Genomic DNA, 15,864 nt, shown 5'->3' with positions numbered 1-15,864 from the left:
GCCAAGAAGAACGTTCTGCTGCCTGCAACATCCTCCAGCATAACCGGTTTGGCAGTGGGTCAGTAATGGTGTGGGGTGGCATTTTTTGGGGGGGCCACGCAGCCCTCCATGTGCTCGCTTGTATCCTGACTACCATTAGGTACCGAGAGGAGATCCTCAGACCCCTTGTGAGACCATATTCTGGTGCGGTTGGCCCTGGGTTCCTCCTAATGCAAGACAATGCTAGACCTCATGTGGCTGAAGTGTGTCAGCAGTTCCTGCAAGACAAAGGCATTGATACTATGGACTGGCACGTCCTTTCCCCAGACCTGAATCCAATTGAGCACATCTGGGACATCATGTCTCGCTCTATCCACCAACGCCACGTTGCCCCACAGACTGTCCAGGAGTTGGGGGATGCTTTAGTCCAGGTCTGGGAGGAGAACCCTCAGGAGACCATCCGCCACCTCATCAGGAGCATGCCCAGGCATTGTAGGGAGGTCATACAGAGACGTGGAGGCCACACACACACACACACACACTACTGAGCCTCATTTTGACTTGTTTTAAAGACATTACATCAGAGTTGGATCAGCCTGTAGTGTGTTTTTCCATTTTAATTTTGAGTGTGACTCAAAATCCAGACCTCCATGGGTTAATAAATTTGAATTCCATTGATAATTTGTGTGATTTTGTTGTCAGCACATTCAACTATGTAAAGAACAAAGTATTTAATAAGAATATTTCATTCATTCAGATCTAGGATGTGTTATGTTAGTGTTTCCATTATTTTTATTGAGCAGTGTATATATAAGTTATATCTATATACAGATAGAGCGCAGTTCATTCACCCAGGCCATCGCCAAGGGGTGCGCGAGCACGAGATGCTCCCCCTTACCAGTGTTCCCTCTAAACTGTGCGCGCGCACACACAACTCGAAGAGCGTGCGCACAGACATTACAATAGACTGCACAAAGCAGCAGTGGTTTCTTTTTATGCAGTTGTGGACTCAATTAATGTGTGTTTCACCCATTAACTACATTGTGTGCTGTGTTTTGAATGTTTAAATGTTTATTATCATTTTGAAGTAAAGTTAACACAAATGCTGAACGTCATTTTGCAGTTATATATAAGTGACGCACAAACATTTAAATTTCCTTCCAAAGTTGCACAGCCAAAATCTTTTGCCGCACACAGCATTCGCAAAATTAGAGGGAACATTGCCCCTTACCCTGTCAGACCCCGTGAAGCGGAAACGGGCAGGGTCCCGCTGCCCAGCTGCTATAAGACTGGGCTGCACACGCATCTCCCAACATTGGATTAGCCCAGGGCTAGGCAACACCGGCCCTCCAGATGTTGATGAACTACACATCCCAGCATGCCTTGCATCAGTTTCAGCATGGCCACATAGCAAAACTAATGCAAAGAATACTGGGATGCGTAGTTCATAATCTGGAGGGCCGGTGTTGCCCAGCTCTGGATTAGCCCAACATTTAGCATGCTGAATTGAACCGCAAATGAAACTACCAATCAAAAACAGTGCACGTCTGCACAAGTCTGACTGAGCAGTTTTTTTAAGCAATGTACTCTTGAAGAATACAATAAATATTGATCAAACTGGTATTTCACACTGAGATGCAGATTACCTTTATTTGTGAACACAAGTAATATAAAGTATGAACGCCCCGGGAAACGCAAGTGGTTGGAGAAGACTGTAGAGCCAAATTAAGTTTTAATCCTGCCCGTGTACTACATCTGCTTGAATAGCAGTGTTTTATGACATTACAAATAGCATTGAAAAAGGTGACACGGAAGAACTTGGGATACTCTGTACCAAACACAACTGTCAGATACATTTCAGTACAATTTTGCAGACAAAAACGACGATGGCCTAATGTTCTAGACTGAAGAGATTAGGTGATATTTCTAACAGGCTGAACTTGTTTTATCTGAAAACCCTTACTAAACTGAAGTTTTCAGAGTAGAGTGGATAAGCATGCTTATTTAGATAAGGTATACCTTTACGTAAAATGATAATTCAGAGATAAGAGCAAGCACCAAACTGGAATGAAATAAGAGACAGAGATAAAGACAATGAGAAGACACGGAAGTCAATGTAGGAGTATGGTTCCAGCATAGCTCATTCACGAGTGACATGAGCAGTTCCTGAACAAAAATGTTTTCCAAACTAAAGGCCCCCATACATTAGTCCGACTTGTCCTAGGGACAAGTCGGACTTGATATCCCCTGCAGCTCCCAAGGAGGGGGACACACGATTAGGCACTTGATGTGCCAAATTTTGCATATGATAAATCTCATGGATTTATCATATGCAGTCCCCGGGGAGCTGCAGGGGGAGAGTCGGTGGGGGACGCTGGGGAGTAGCAGGGAACAGCTGGGCAGGGTGAGCTGACAAATAGTCAGCTGGCCAGGGACACTGTTGATCCGGGCATGGGGAGAGGCTGGCAGGGGCAGTGTACACATAGGCAGCAGGCGGGGGGACGCCAGTGAACCGGCAAGAGGAACAGCTCACGTGCTGGGCAGGACCAGGCAGACGCAGCTTCAAGGTAGAAAAAAAACAATACAAAGAATGGGGAGCCAGTGATTGGCTGAGAGCTCTCTCAGCAAATTGCTGATTGGCTGAGAGAGCTCTCAGCCAATCACTGCCTCCCCGTTCGTTTGTATTGAAGCTGCGTCTGCCTGGTCCTCCTGCCCAGCAGTGAGCTGTTCACCGGCGTCCCCCTGCCCGCTGTCTATAGTGTCAGCTGCCCCTGCCAGCCTCTCCCCATGCCCGGCGTCCCCCGCCTGCTGACTATTTGTCAGCTCACCTTCCCCGGCGTCCCCCGCCCGCGGACCCTGCCCGGAGACTGCAGATAAGATTTAGGAAATCTTATGTGCAGCCGGTGCAACTGCCCGACTCCAATCCAATGCGCACGGGACCGCGCATCGGGTCAGATAGGGTGTCAAAACATGCGATTTGGGGCGATTTCACAGCCCGAGTCATCCGAATCGGGTGAAATCGGGCCCAAATCGCATAATTTATGGGGGCCTTTTCAGTATGAGCAGGACTTATGGGGCCTATACATGTTGCAACGGGAGCGGTGTGATGTAGCATTGCTCAGATCTCTCAGCACACCACATTGCACCAGCAATATGTGGTAAGCAATCTGCCGCAGTCCGTGTTCTCAAAAGAGAGTACACAGGCAATGACTAGATATAGCGGTATATTTAATCCAATGCCATTTATGGCAGCCTATGACGGTGAGCAGTGCCAATAGCTTGCCATCATAGCTCGTGGTCAGTATTTAAGTGACCCCCCTTTCACTCTTCGCTTCCACCTTGCTGGTTCTTTTCAGCAAGGTGGAAACAGTGGGTGCTGTCATCAAAATGGCAAGGCTTGCCACTATATGCTGCGGGCTCACTGCATTTGCGGTGAACCTCACTGTTCCAGGAAAACAGATTCCCCCTAAAACATTAAATACATTGAGCAGCAGGTAAGGGGATAGATGGAGAGGATGGCTTGTATTCGGGTGATACTCGCCAAAGACAATCTATCCTCGCGATACAAACTCCCTCGCCGGCAGCATTGAATATACCCCATAATCAACCATGCGTGGAATATCGAGCCTGGGGCCACACATCACTAGAGCTATTGGGCATGCAAACACAGCAATTTTTGCTTAATTTCTAAGTAATCTAGTCAGATCAATATATGCAAAAATTGCTACGTGCGTTTGCCCCATTAGATCCTTTTTGATCACTGAATCTCTTTGCTTCTCGCAGTACCAACACATTCTTTTGCATTTACAAAAGTGCCAAATATGCTGCGAGAGGCACATTCTGCTAAACTAGGGCCGTTTCAGCAATCATCCAGATGCAGTTTCTGAACATGTGTATCTACCATGAATCTCCGTCGCCTGGGACTATACACACAGAATGATCAGTGCTTCATTTCTAAGTGATCTAGTCAGATTGCTTAGAAAGGGGGCTGATATCACACCATGTGTATGCCACTCTGGAGAGAGAAAGTTTTGTAAATATTATCTACATAGTAAAAGAAATTACACAAAATGCATGCAAACAGTTTTTGCACACCTACAGATGGAGCCCGCCTCATTCATGCTGGGGCTGGCGATGGAATGGTCAGCTGCCAGCCTCTGCCATTGGTCGCCAGAAGGGGGCACGCGGGCACGCCCTGTTTCGAGGGAGCTCCCGGTCGCCTCCCCGCACCCCCTAACCCCGCCCGTCTCCCTGAAGTAGAGATGGGCTGGGTTTCATGACCTCAGCCGCCAAGTGACCGAGACGCTTGTGCATTGCGCATCCCAGTCAAATGGAGTCCCTCTCAGCCTGGAGCTGAATGGGAGGGGCTCCGTCTGTATGTGATCATTTATTGAAGTATCCTAAAAGCATTATTCAAATTTTCTTTGCTGTGTTGGTTTTGATTTATGCACTTCATGTGTAACACTTTGCTCAACAAAACACCCTTACAGGAATGTAATTTGACCTCCAGACATCAGATGTAAGAACAAAAGATATGTAGACCGGTAAGGAGACTGGGCCATTTGAAGAGATAAGGAATAGCCATGGACTTTGCACCTATGTGCAGCCTCTGAAATATACAGCATAACCAACAGACAGAAAAAATACATGCATATTGTTAGAATCTATGTTGTTGATTCTAATGCTGCCCATACACGTATGCGATCAGATGCGATGCGACATCGCAATGCGATGTCCCATCGATCTGATCGCATCAAGTGGTGCCTAGTGCAGCACCCGATGTCTCATGCCATTTGTGATGGACATCGTGTGCTGCGGGGTTGTACATGGCTGGTGACCGGAGCTGTCAGGCGGCGGGACTCAGCAGCGGCAGCATATGACTTTCAAATACTGGATGGCCCTCTGATTGGCCAAGGCCACTGAGACAGAGCTCTCTCAGCCAATCAGCGGCTTCACATTCAGTCAGCCGCTGAGAGAGCTCTCTTAGCGGCCTCAGCCAATCAAAGGGCTGTCCAGTTTTTCACGTCATCTGCAGCCGCCAAGTCCCGCCGCCTGAAAGCTCCACCGCTCCGGTCCCCACCTCCCGCTAAGGTACTGGCTCCCACTCCTCGTCCACCATCCCTGCCCCGGTACCGGCTCCCGCTCCTCATGCGCCGTCTCCCCCCTCTCCCGCAGCTGATTGCAATCGGGCAATCACATGTGGATAAAAACCACATGCGATTGCTCATGCAATTCAATAAATATTATGTGCAGCTCATATTTATCGATGCGACACTCGGCGGCGTGCCTGCACATCGCGTCGATAGTCAGCTTAAAAATGCATGCAATCATTCGATTTATCGGCCAGATGTGGCCGAAATCGAATGATTGCATGCAATATCTGACATATGTATGGGCAGCATAAGTACGCAGCCACACCTACAATTAGGGTCATTATGAACAGCTGTCAGTCAGTTTGACTACGTAGTCAGTATTTTTTGTAGATGGAATTTTTTTTTTTAATATATAGTCAAAATTGTATAGAAAGTTAATCAAATTGGCAGTGTTAACCCTGCTTGCAATCAATGCGAGGTCAGTGTCACAAGGAAAGACTGCCTGCAATTTTGACTGTCATTTTTAATGTATTTGGCCATATAGTAACATAGTCAAAATCTCAAATGAAGAATATATATATATATATATACATATATATATATTCATGTATGTGAATCATGGTGTTCATGGTGGAAGGACCTGCTCTCTGTATTGCTTGGCTTTGACAAAGGTCTGTGTAAGACCGAAACGTTAGCCCTGTCATGTAAGCATTAATAAATCTTTTTTTCTTCAAACTACATTCAATGATTGGTGAGTGCCCTCTTTTTTGTTCTTTTTTATATATACACACATATATACATATACACACACACATCTTTGGGTCTCCGAAATGGGCCAGAATGCAATGCTCCCGATTCACAGTTTTTTCGCCGAATCAGGAGGTTTTCACTCCTTGCAGTGAATTTTTTTTTCACTGAAAATATGATTCACCCTATTCAATGTTCACTCTTTGCCAAAGCGAACAGTGAATGCCGGCCAGTTCTCCGTTTCATGCTCGCTGCAATTCGCTGGTGTACAGGTTGAGTATCCCGTATCAGTGTATCCGTTATCCGAATTATTCCGAAAACCATACATTCCAGAAAGTGAAAAAAAAGTTGCTAAAAACTCACTGGGGACATTTGTAACAGCACTACTGGTGACATGATATGTAACTTGCACTATATATGTGCAAGAAAATGATTGCTTGGCATTCATATTCAATATCTGAGATAGTACACAAATTTTGTTTCATGTTTTGAAACCTTGTTTTTTGAACAAATAAAATATATTTGTTTGTATTTTATGTGGTAATAAAATATATTTGTGTCTATTTTATGTGTTTATACAGCATACATGCAAGATACTTCAAAATACATCATTGAAATAGTAAAATATTCCGAAATACGGAATAATCCGTTATCCAAAATAAAGGGGGGGTTTTTTGTGTCAAAAAAATCAGATTTTTTTCACATGAATATATTTGTAATATTTTTTTTTTTTACACATTCGCCAGCAGGGGGCGGGAGCCGCTCATTAATATTCATATATTCACTGCAATCCGGTCCCGATCATTACATATGCAGGATCGGGACCAGTGAGTGCAGCGGCTCCTATCCCATCCCCCTGCCAGCTCTAGGGGGGCTCTCCCTGAGTCAGTGCCAGCCCTCCTTCACCTGGCGTTAACAATTGGGGGGTCATTTGTCATGTAAAATACCCATAAGGCTGGGTATACAATGAAAATTCTGGTTCATTTAACATTGTTCCCTATGTAAAATCGTGTCCATCGCATCGGTCTCCTTAACCTAAGGCATGCGATGGACGCGATTTTTAAATGGTCGGGGAAAAGGCTAAAAATAGCCCTAAAATCGCGTTGGTCGCGTCCATCGCATACCTTAACTTAAGGTATGCGATCACCTACGACGGGCGCCATGCTAGGAAACAAGTACCCTTATTTTCCTTCAGCATGCTTTTGTATACCTGACAGACTGCATGTAGAACATGAGAATAACAAGTAGCAGAGTGATCCTTCATCCCAGTATGAATACACAGGGATCATTCACACAGGTTTAACAGAGGATATCTAAACAATACTAATATGGTCCAGAACCAAATGACAGTGGAACACTAGTACTGCCTGCGGTACTTGTTTCCTAGCAGGGCGCCCACATTTCCTACGTACGCTCAGTAGTTAATTTATTCACAGCACCCTGAGTGAAATCGCATCGCATGGCCCTTTTTTGTGGCGTGAGATGTGAGATCTCAGTAGTTCATATGGTAAAACACCACTGTCCACGTAACCCCGAAGCGTGGCGAGCGCAGCGGAACGCGTCCTCAGACCTTTTCATACCCCCACTATCCACGCCGGCGTGGAGTTGATTTTATATAGTGTGGCGAGCGAAGCGAGCGGACGCGGAATACATGTAAAGTAATCCGCGTACGCTCGCCACACTATATAAAATCAACTCTGCACCGACGTGGATAGTGGAGGTATGAAAAAGTCGGAGGACGCGTTCCGCTGCCCCTCACGGCGCACGTTGCGCTCGCCACGCTAAGGGGTGATGTGGAGAGTGGTGCTGTTTTAGGTGTTTTAAAATATGAACTACTGAGATCTCATATCATCTCACATCTCACGCGGTGTGTGATGCAATTTCACTCAGGGTGCAGTGAATAAATTAACTACTGAGATCGCATACATCGCAAGGCACAAAGCCATGCGATGCGATTACACTACGCAGAATAGCCCACTAAGCAAATAGCTTAGTGGGCGCCCTGCTAGGAAACAAGTACCCTGCCTTTTTTACAAACCGTTAATGTAAACTAAGGGTCCTGTCACACTAGTAATGATAAAGCTCTTTACATGAACACATGTGACTGGTATATACAAGTGCCTATAGAAGGCAAATCATCTCAGACAACCATAGTTGATGTTTTGTTTAATAATGAATGTGTAATGCTCTTAACCGTGCCTCTTTATAGGTAGCACATAACAGTAGTGCAAAGGTAGGTTTATGGAAACACCATGAAGGTCTAGTTTCATGGCGTCAGTATTAAGAACCACTGCTCTAATGAAAACCAGCAAATGCGGCCCATACACACTGGGCAACTTTCAGCTGAAAGCTGCTCAGTTTACTCGTTTGAGTGTGTACAGGGCAGCAATGAGCGCTCTTGCATCATCGCTGCCCTGCCACTCATCTCGCTATGGAAAGCCATCCACCCTGGGAAAAAAAATGGGAACTTATATGTTAGTTGGGCGCCCACTATAGTTAGTATGCTCATACCCCCACTATCCATGTCAGCATGAAGTTGTTTTTATATAGTGTGGCGAGCGCAGCAAGCCACCGAGCCCGAAGCGTGGTGAGCATAGCGAGCCCCGCGGAAAACTAAGCAAATAGCTCACTAACATATAAGTACCATAAAATGAAATAGGCGAAAAACAGTGTGTACGCAATGAGCATTAGTCAGCCCAGTGATTTTCCCCATAATAGTTATCCATACACAGTCTATATGGACCTTTAACCACTTCAGTGGTGGGGGTTTTTTTGGGAGCGCTCCCCACTGGGCGAGCTTTTTATGGGCAGCAGTCCCTTAAAAAAAAAACACCGTCTCCCTGGGTCTGGGCAGCGCCGCTGCACTGTCAATCAGCGGCTGCCCGGAAATGCCCCCCCGACCTGCATCCCTGTCCCCGGCAGCCGGCTTGTCATAAGCCGGCGCTGGGGACTTCAATACAAAACCCAGAGGGGAGGGAGGAGGAGGAGCCGCCGCAGAGGGGAGGGAGCTGGGCAGCGCTGAAGCTGCCTGAGTTCAGTGGTTGAACTCAGCAGCGCTGCCCAGCTGCAAACAGTGGCAATCCCGAGAATTTTCTGGGCTTGCCAGACTGGGCACTGAGGCACAGTCTGGCAAGTTCTCGGGATTGCCACTGAAGGGGTTAAGATGAAACAGTACAATTTCCTGGGGGATCAAGGTAATTTTATAACGTATGCCCAGCTTTATGTATAAGAATTATTGCTAGGTGCCCAGTTGTTTTCAGCAAATAAAAAAAAAAAGTAGTTAGCCACATAATCATTATGGTTACACAATCAGTATGTTTTGAAAGAAGTCCCTGCAGTCGCCTTACGGTGCTATTTTACCTTGCAATGCGACGCCTACTCCCACGTATATCGCGTCGCAAGGTACAAAAAGTAAGCAGCATGTACTTTTTGGACTAGAATGCATCGCACTGTGTATGGGCAGCATTAGAACTATACACACTTTACAGCAGCTGGATGTCACACAAAACGGTTGGGTAGAAAGCACTTTTGTGCGAATCGGCATTGTAATAGCTAAAGCGCTGCTGTTGCCCGCATTTAAATGCCGCAATAATGGCAATCCGCACACTTCATCTGCAATTTAATTCCCCCATAAACATCTATATGGGGCTTTTCTTTTGCAATTAACTTGTATAATGCACTGGGTCTGCTTCTACAGATTCCTCCAAGAAGTTATTATTGAGACCGTGATCATGATTTGGTTTCAAATTAATATCACTTAGTTAAAATTGTGAAATTGCTAAAGACATCCTATTCCACCATCCACTAGCTCTTACCCCCATAATATCTATAAAGGGACACCTGCAGCAGGAGTGATCCTTGCATTATTTTATTAATATTGGGTACTACATAATAAAGGCTTGACTGGTGTACTATGCTTAGTTATTTGTATTTTTAATATAAGTGTAAGTTTTGTGTTTTTAGTCAGCTTGACCGAGAACATGCAGGCGGGAAGCAATGTCTCATGTATTTTGTGTGTCTTATATTTCGCAACGTTTTAACCAATTAAATAAAGGTAATATTTTAAACAATAATCGGTGAACCACCCAGTGACATACTCTTCCTCTCCTCATCGACTGTACATTTAAACTGTGTCCTGTGGTAGCACACCCTCTAATCTGTCACTGTCACATTAACTAAAGATCATACATATAGGGGGTTTTCATTTGTACGGATATTGCATTGATATTTTCTGTGCAACCAGTCAAACCAACCCCCCTTTCTATAAAACAAACTATCAAATAGCTATCATTTTAATAAAACATATGCTGCTGACAGGTAGCGTTGCAGTGTAGGTAAGCAAATTGTTTAAAAGTAAAGAGAAGTAGCTGTAGACCAGAGTGGTGTGCCCGGTGACCGCACAATTCCATACACTCCCATCTCAGAGGTATTGGTGCCGACATATTACTTGGCAGCTGAAACAGGGGACCAGCGTCATCCACATTCTGCCCATCTCTTTTCACTACAACTATTATTAGGGTTGTGCCTAGTAGATGGCAATCTGTTGTTAAGGGCACCCACAGGGGGCTCAGGGTACCACTGCAGTTACCAGAGCAAAAAAAAATCCTTAGCATTGTAATTTAATTTTTTTTTTTTTGTTACTAAACTTATTTTATCAACAAAGTAGCATGTTAAACATTAACCCTTTCAAGTTCAACATCTAGTCAGGCTCAACAGCGCTAGGGCCAATCCAATGGTGAGACTTCAAAATAAGAAAATTGCCATCATACAACATTCAATGTAGACCATATTTTAATATAAACATTTTTTTTTATTCATTTAAACGGTTTGCAAAAAAAATTAAAAATTGGACTGCAAAAGGTTAAAACAGGTATTTAAGAGTCATGGCACATTAACGTGAAGAGCGGCACTGGTGTTACTCACATTATATAGTATTGAACTGAAGTCAGAACTTCAGCAACCAGTTGCTTAAGCTAGTGAGGAAACTCTCTGTACTTACGGCAGTAAAGCCCCTGCCACCATGGGGTCTGCTAGTCAAAGCTAAACTGTACCTAACCACTATTGGCCATGGTTTTGCTTGTAAAAGCTATTACAATGCTCCCTCATGCTGTGTACACACGGGGGCGATAGGGGCTATAATCGCTGGGATAATGATCGCAGGCGACCATATTGCCAGTGATGGAAGTGTGCCCCAGCGATAAATCGCCGGGTGCGCGCTCCCGTTTTCTGCCCCATTGTAATCGCTGGTCGCAGGAGCTTGCTCCTGCGACCAGCTAATTACCTCTGCGGCTCCCCCAGCAGAGGTTCCTTTTCATCAGCGACCATCTCTGGTCGCTGATGAAAAGGAGACACTGAGCAATATATTGCTCAGCAATATATTGCTAGCAATATATCTCCCCCCGTGTGTACGCACCTTTACTTAAATAAATAGTAAGTTTTAGGCATCATATTACAATTTACCATAACAGGGTTATCCAATTACCCATGATCATTGATTGCAAGTAATTGCTACAGCAGGAGCTATTCTACTAGCCCTAAATAAGCCGACAGGAGCCGCGGCTTACCAGGGATTTTGTTACGCCTGATCAGCACCGTCTTTTGGGTGCTGCAGGAGTTTCATTGAAAAAAAAAATTATTTTAAGGGAAATCTAATCGGAGAGCCAGCATACAAAAATATTGGTTAAACATTGGAAAATAGTGAGAAAAAAAAAACAGGTTTTCGCAAACAGGGGCTATCCGATTAAGTGCAATGAAACCTTAAGTCTATCTACCAATGATAATAATAATAAATAATTATAATAAATCTGGTCGTGTGTACACTGATGCAAGGTTTAAAACAACTCCTGACCAGGACCTCCAGACCAGGGTCAGGAGAAAAATGTGGGGTTTTCAACCAAAATAATGGACCGCCTTGCAAAATGCCTTTTCTGACGCTCAAAATTTATTTAAATACTTCTGTCCTATAAACTAGTCTCATTGCTCCAGTCACACAAAATAAGACCACTCATGCATTTACAGTATTCTTCAATTAGCAAGGCATGATCCAATCTGCCAAAGTCCTCCCAATCGAAAAACTCCAAAACTCCTGTACTGTAATAACCAAAGATGCCATACTAATGCCTAGTATCCGCAAAAGGACTGATTTTTGCAAAGCCTAACATTGTTCATGTACTGCATAATGCCAAAAAACAGCAATTTGACTAAGGTTTTACTTTTTGAACAAATTGAGGTCAATAAGCTTTAAAGCTGCACAGAGGACCTGGGCCTTCCCCCGGCGTCAGAACCCTCAGGTCTAATAAGTGCAGACATATCTCCCAGGTCCGTTTTACAGCGCAATTCAGGTACAATGCAGTTCTTTCTAGGTGCTCCAATGCAGTGCCGTTGCCATAATAGACAATGGAAAAAGGTCAGATTGCTCTCTTTTTACCTGCCTAAAATTAAAAAAAAATTAAAAATTGTAGGGCATTTTTGAGCAAAGACATTGTATTTACATCCATGCTAAATTTGAGGACACCTGCATGACCATGAATTTAACTCCACTATCTCGTCAATACACCATTTTGATCATAAGAATCAGGGGCATCTACACACAACATACAATTCAAGCCCAGAAAAACTTTAATAAAATAACTAGAACATGAGCAGAAAACTAGACCAAGACGTTCCTGTTCTTCATACTGTAAGTATATTACTGTTATGAAGTTATTTTAACTAATGCCATTATCTATAGTAAAAAGAATAATAACGTAATTGTTCTTCATGTGATATGCCTCACAAAACTGCAATTGTTAAGGCCAGATAACTCAAACTATTAAATGTCATGCAATAGGTGGTGTCATGCCATGGTAATTTAGACATCAAACTAAAATGGCAGCTGCTGGAATAAGCTGAATCATCTCAAATGTTATTTCTATTTGTTTTATGTATTTTGTCCTTAAATAGAAATCAGCATTGCTCAATTGCTGCATCTTTGATTATGGCAAACAATAAATAAAAGGAAGCACCATTATTTCAGTATATAATATAGACTATAAAACTACGTATAACCTGGCCGATATATCAGCCGTTCAATCGTGGGCACGTCAGCGGATGTGCACCAGCGATAGGTCTATGAAAGAAGTCCGTCACAAACATATTGCATCAGCTGTGTAACATATTCCAGTGTGGCCGCTCAGTGAAAAAAATGGGGACCCCACACTTTATAAAGTTGGGGTCCTACTACACTGTTTCTGAAGGTCAGATTTATTAAGCTTGGTGAAGTGATTAAGTGTCTGGTTTTTATCACTGGCCAATCAGCTCCTAACTGTGAAGTTACAGGCTTGGTTTAAAAAATTACAGGTAGGAGCTGATTGGTCAGTGATGAAAACCAGACACTTAATCACTTCACCGAGCTTAATAAATCTACCCCTCAGTCCCATCACATATTCTGCTGTTGTGCTCTGCTTCCCCTGGGACCACTCTGGCCAATACGATCTTCTGCTCCGCGGTTAGGCTGAAGCAGAGTGCATGCCCGATGACCCATTCATTTTGAAAAACTGAGGGATAGATGTATGAAGAAGTGATAAGGGAGGAGAAGTGAGCCGGAGGAGAAGTGGCCAACCAATCAGCACTGAGGTAACATCTATAATTTGCATAATATAAAATTATACAGAGCGGCTGATTGCTGGCCACTTCTACTCCCTATTCACTGCTTCGTACATCTACCAGAGTTCACTGTCCGCAATTCAGGAAAAAATACACACTATGATGTGCATTTGCTAGTGTTCCTTCTAGGAACTAGGGCGGGCAGGGTGCCTCTGTACAGAGGCAGTGTAAGGGGGGGCGGACCGGGCCCCATCAAGAATAGGCGGCGGGCCCGGCCACCCCAAAGGCTCTACACTGCCGGGGAAGTGTCGGGCATCGTTATTTACACACCAGAGGGGTCGGAGGCAGGCTGTTTTAGCTGGGCGCTGCCAGAGGGGCAGGGCGCATTTTGCTCTTTAAAAATCAGGCAGGGTGCAGCGCCTCGCTAAAACAGGCTAGCGGGAACACTATTTGCAATCACTGACATCCGATGACCGACATCGGAGCATTGTGCTGTGTGCACAGGTCGACTTGCTGCTTATTAGGCTGTTGGTGACGGATATGACAACTGGACTGTCACATGTAAATGCCTGCACAGTTGTATTGACGGACACGACACATCGGCACTATAATTTACTGTAATACATACATCCTAGTACACTTATGAGTACGGATATTTAATTTCTACTACAACTAGATTTTTAAAGAAAAGCAATGTATCTCTGCATACCCCCAACAATTTTAGCGGGACACTCAAGTGGGAGGGGGGAGGTTGGGTAGACATTGTCACTGCATGACTAGCAGGGAAAGGATGCTGTGTGCATGGACACAATGTTCATTTGGTATCAGGAGAGCAGCACCTAATGCAGTGATGGCTAACCTTGACACTCCAGCTGTTGTTGAACTATACATCCCAGCATGCCCTGCATCACTTTTAGCATGGCCAAATAGCAAAACTGTAGCAGAGCATGCTGGGATGTGTAGTTCAACAACAACTGGAGTGTCAAGGTTAGCCATCACATCGTAATGTGTCATCCAGTTCACCATGGGGCATAACCTAGTGGGCACTAGGCCATGTCCCTTCAGAAGTAACAAGATGGCCCACAGCGGGGTATTAGAATGTTGCGAGAAGTCTCCACACATATGAAAATGTGGTGTCCAAAACATCTAAATTTGTTTTATTAGAACTATTGACTGCAAGTGACCAATTATCAACAGGTAGTCTGTGAGATAATATGTAAGCATTTAATGTACTTGGCAAAGTTTGAAGCACCTTCATTATTTATTCTGGCTTTTTGTCAGATTATACAGTGACTGCTCTGTGGTCCATGACATCACTACAAGAGCCTGGTACCGCAGGCAGCACAGCCCCGTGGTGCACTGCACACTGAGGTGGGAGAAAATGCCTGGGGTGATACTAAGCCGCAGGGCAGGGCTTCCTTCTTGTCTGGGCTTCAGCACTGCCCTAAGTGGTAACGTCAGCAGCATCCCATTACACACACTGTGACACCGGCCGCTGCTGCTGCACTACATTCCTCTGCAACGTCCTACTACAGGCCCCTCCACCAGCACGGACAGGCAGGGAGAGCTGCACTGCTGGGAGCACAGGGAGTGGGACACTCATACTTGCCTGAGAAGTCGCAGCACCAGCAACCGGGAACCTCTGCGCTGGGGTCACTTCCAAGTTGACCGGTTAACATAAAAACTTCCTACTGGTCACCATCTTGGATTTCCGGAAACGGGCAAGGGACCCCGGCTTCTCCCTGATCACGTGACGAGGCCCCGCCTCCATCCCACCCTTCCCTGCCTGGCTATATGCTCTGCTGCTCGGGTGATCTCATCCATTCCATACTGTAACTAACTGTGGTCTATGCTATTAGAAGAAGCAAAGTGATGCATGAAAGCCGGCTGCTGTCTGTGTGCTCACATGCTGCATCACCCACACAGTGATCCCATAGGATCATAGTGATCCAGCACCCAGAAAAGGGATGTTACTAACATATACATTTCGCAGGTTACGAAGACATTGCTGTCACTAATATATAACACTTTCCGCTGCCTGATATCTGGATTCAATTAAATAATATAGTTTACAGTGACAGAGACATGCATTTAATTAGGACACACACACATGCCGTGACTAAAATCTTCACTTTCCAGTAAACAGAAAGTGATATCACTCTCATTCTCGCTCCACTGAGAGGGAAAGTAGTTTAATTCCTGACTGTGCAGTGCACACACTTCCTAGTGGCCAATGAAAGTAATTTCATTACACTGCATATTCCACATTAGCCAAAACGTCTATGTACAACTTCCTGCTTTAACCCACAGTATTGGGAACCTAATAACGTGCCTGCGGCCTACCCCATGTGAATATTGGTAAGTGTCCCATGGGTGTAGTCCGACGGTCATTACGACAGGAGTTCGAGCGCAAAGAAGCCCATTTGCAGGCTTGCAGCACTCACCACGCTGCAGGCTCGGT

General features: G+C 44.8%; 1 protein-coding gene across 5 annotated transcripts in view; it reads right to left on the bottom strand.

Moving 5' to 3' along the window:
* LPP (LIM domain containing preferred translocation partner in lipoma) overlaps window positions 1-15,166 on the bottom strand; it is a 306,990-nt gene extending 291,824 nt beyond the window's left edge. For 2 of the 5 annotated variants that reach the window (XM_083177528.1, XM_083177530.1), the window contains exon 1: window positions 15,013-15,166. The gene's annotated coding sequence lies outside the window, so the exon portion shown is untranslated. The remainder of the gene's footprint in view (window positions 1-15,012) is intronic. The other 3 variants (XM_083177531.1, XM_083177532.1, XM_083177527.1) reach the window with 2 other exon arrangements.
* Window positions 15,167-15,864: the final 698 nt, after the last annotated feature.

This window comes from Crinia signifera, chromosome 3, assembly GCF_055691185.1.
Source record: "Crinia signifera chromosome 3, ASM5569118v1, whole genome shotgun sequence".
NCBI lineage: Eukaryota > Metazoa > Chordata > Amphibia > Anura > Myobatrachidae > Crinia > Crinia signifera.
Note: the sequence above shows the minus strand (reverse complement) of the source record. Positions and strands in the feature narration are given on the sequence as shown.